Genomic DNA, 3,846 nt, shown 5'->3' with positions numbered 1-3,846 from the left:
AAACTGAGTTACTTCTTTTGTAAAATGGAGATGATGATAACTAGTACCATATTTATTGTGAGGATTAGAGATACTTTATAAAAATACGCTGTATAATAAGTTCTTAGTAAATGATAGCTGTTAGAATATTACTGGAACCTAATATTTTCATGAAAGGTACTAGTAAGATAAACATGATTTTATTTTGAAATCATGTATCTCAAGTGAGAGGCCTAATATAGAAGCACTTTTAATAGAGAAAAGAAAACCGTATCTTGCTACCTAAGTATTACAGGCTGAAATTATAGATTCCAGAACAGTTTAGATAAATTTATGAGAAATGAAGTTCGATTAAAATATGTATAGTGCCTATGTACCTGGTACTCCCTGGGGAATGTGGATATCACATAGCTATAAAGCCTAGTGGGTTTATTACAAGATATGTGGGTATAGAATGTATCCCAGAATGACTCATCTTAGAGCTCTGGTGAGATGCTTCATAGCTCACAGATTTGATTTAGTGTGTTACCTCTGACCTTCCCCTTTCCTAAGGTACACATATGTAAACTTAATCTAGAAATCTAGAGATGCTGATGGTAAGGGAAGTTGGCTAATTCTATGAGTTCTTCACAGACTGTTCTTGATCTCTTTTCCTGGCCTTGTGCCTTTCACATATCAGGGCGTTACAGAATGGGTTATATTGTTGATAATTGAAGGCACACATGTGACTCAGACCTTTGACTTGTTGAAAGAGGTCAGAATGTGGTGTTAACCCAAATAAGGAAATAGGTTTCTATCAGGGTGGAAACATTCATCCTGTCTCCTTCTGCCTAGCCTGCATAACAAGAACTTGAGATCAGAAGAGCTGTGTTGTTATTTTAATCTTCAGTTGTATTAATTATAACCAAGTGAATTCTGTGGGGAAAAAATTCATTTTTGGAGATAAACCTTTGTTAATTTTATAAACTCCTCATAGAGTTGCTTTTTTGCTATATTTGCTAACTTGTCCCCTTGTGTTTTCCCTTTTGCCTACTAAAGACAATGTTACATTTTGCAAGATGTGTAAGAAGCTAAGTTAAATACTCCACTTTTTATTTTTGGAGATAAAGTGGTGTTGGTGGGGAAAAAATTCATTTTTGGAGATAAACCTTTGTTAATTTTATAAACTCCTCATAGAGTTGCTTTTTTGCTATATTTGCTAACTTGTCCCCTTGTGTTTTCCCTTTTGCCTACTAAAGACAATGTTACATTTTGCAAGATGTGTAAGAAGCTAAGTTAAATACTCCACTTTTTATTTTTGGAGATAAAGTGGTGTTGTTTATAAACTCCTCATAGAGTTGCTTTTTTGCTATATTTGCTAACTTGTCCCCTTGTGTTTTCCCTTTTGCCTACTAAAGACAATGTTACATTTTGCAAGATGTGTAAGAAGCTAAGTTAAATACTCCACTTTTTATTTTTGGAGATAAAGTGGTGTTGGAGATTTCGTGTGTGTGTGTGTGTGTGTGTGTGTGTGTGTGTGTGTGTGTGTGTATAGGGTAGGTCAAAAGTAGGTTTATAGTCATTTGTATGGAAAAATACAATAAATAATAGTACAAGAATAAACTATTTCCAGTATTCACAAATGTAAACCTAGTTTTGCCCCATCCTGTGTGTTGTTTATAAAGGAAAACCTACATTTTCATTGCCTTGAGATTGAAAGGAATATTTATTGCGTAATAGGTTAATAAGGTTTCTGTTGAAATTTTCTATTTGCATAGAAATTTATAAAGGTTAAAATGCTTTTGAACATTTAATATTGTCCCAAATAAAAAATAAATACTTTGAGTTTTATTGAGTTAACTGGCCTAATTCTTAGGGACTAAAGAAATCTGAATTTAACTGAAAATAGTTATTTTAAGCTTGGCAATTAGAGGTGTTTTTGGTTTTTATGAAATTGTATACCTTCTTTGGCCACTGAAAGTGAATTGTATAAAGTGTCTAATATGGTCATTTTATCTTTCAAAATTATAAACCTTACATAGTTGACAAAAATTAGAAGCATTTGGATTGAACTTTTGATTTAGTATTTTAGGTAACTCTTTTTTAATCCTGATAAAATACAGGACAGATATAAGCATCTCTGAAATCCCGGATGATCCACAGTCATCAATTTGAGTGTCAAACAAACCTTTTATCTGCACTATTTGCTAATTAATAAAATAGACTAATCTCAGCTTAATCCTTGGCTGAGGGGATTGAAAAGCAATTAAGAAGGAGTATGGTGCTAAATACAAAGAATCTTAAGTAGCAAATGTTTTCTTTGTATTGGTCATTTTATATTCAGTAGACACACACTCACAAATGTGTTTATTCTTTCTATAGGGATTTTATATTATTTTGATTCTGTGCTTATCTTAAAATCTGTCTTTAAAGTACAGTGTTTCTGAGCAACCCACTTGGGCTCCTTTCCTCTCTGCTAAAGGGAGTCTGTCTATCAATAAACTGCTTTTGCTAAAAATAAATAAAGTACATTTATTTATTTAAAATAAATAAAATAAGTTTCTTACTTTTTCAAAAAAGGAATAAAGAACTGATATACATACCTTAAGTTTTCATGGTTTCTAATGAAATTTTTAGATAATTCTTCTCTTTGAAGAATTATGGTGATTTAGAGTTAATTAGCAAATACTTTTGTTAGTTGAATGATGTGTGTATCAATGTGCTTACTATAGAAGGGAATATCAGAAATGTCGCTTTTTCTAAGAAAATTGATACTAATTTTGATTTAAAATTTTTATTGCAGCTAGAACGAGTAAATCTGTCTGCAGCTCAGACACTGAGAGCAGCTTTCATTAAGGTGAGGCACAGGTACCTTATTGTGATTATTAGAATGTATGTTATACATAAATCTGAATACCAGCTGATAATTGCCAGGTTATTTCCTAGTAACAACCCTTTTAACTATCTTGTTCCTGTTTTAGTGTACACTGTAAAGATTAATACACTCCCAAAAAGTGAACTGAAACAAGTGCTCTTTCCTGAAAATTCGTCCTTTCACTTGGTGCTTTTGAAACTGACTGGAGTATTCTCTCTTTAACTTTGGAGTTGATTTTTAAATTATTTTTAAAACCTTTTATAAAATTATAACTCAAAAGGATTCATATTATTAAATTTTAGAATATAAGTATAAAACAATGTTTTGAGCATGAAAATGAGACCTGTGTGTACATCATATTAAGTACTCTTTGAGAATATACAGCTAAGTCACTCAGCATGAATTTTTCTGTTGTTTCTAGACCTGAGATTTTCAATTGATAATCACTAGCCATCTGTCACTGTTGAGGACTTAAAATATGGCTAGTTCCAATTTAATTGTACTGTACATATAAAATACATTCCAGATTTCGAAGACTTAATACAAAATAATGTAAAATAACTGAGTACTAAGTAATTTATATTGATTACATGTTGAAATGAATGTTTTAGATGTACTCTTAAGATAATTACATTTTTTATATATTTTTAAAAAATACATATTTATTGGTTTCAGAGAGGAAGGAAGAGGGAGAGAGATAGAAACATCAATGATGAGAGAGTCATTGATCAGCTGCCTTCTGCATGCCCCATCCTGGGGATCGAGCCCGCAACCTGGGCATGTGCTCTTGATGGGAATCGAACCTGGGACCCTTCAATCTGTATGCCTCCAATGCTCCTCCACTGAGCCAAACTAGCTAGGGCCAACTTTGACTTTAAAAAGGGCAAACAGCCGAAACCGGTTTGGCTCAGTGGATAGAGTGTAGGACTGCAGACTGAAGGGTCCCATCTGGTTTGAAGGGCACATGCCCAGTTGCAGGCTCTATCCCCAGTAGGGGGTGCGCAGGAGGCAGC

The 3,846-nt window shown here is 33.1% G+C and overlaps 1 protein-coding gene across 1 annotated transcript in view; it reads left to right on the top strand.

The window, feature by feature from the left end:
* Positions 1 to 2,742: 2,742 nt before the first annotated feature.
* PDCD10 (programmed cell death 10) overlaps positions 2,743 to 3,846 on the top strand; it is a 21,968-nt gene continuing 20,864 nt past the window's right edge. The window contains exon 1 of the mRNA XM_006774181.2: positions 2,743 to 2,815. The gene's annotated coding sequence lies outside the window, so the exon portion shown is untranslated. The remainder of the gene's footprint in view (positions 2,816 to 3,846) is intronic.

Source organism: Myotis davidii, unplaced genomic scaffold, assembly GCF_000327345.1.
Source record: "Myotis davidii unplaced genomic scaffold, ASM32734v1 scaffold1307, whole genome shotgun sequence".
Classification (NCBI taxonomy): domain Eukaryota; kingdom Metazoa; phylum Chordata; class Mammalia; order Chiroptera; family Vespertilionidae; genus Myotis; species Myotis davidii.
This window is presented reverse-complemented; position numbering and strand designations above follow the sequence as displayed.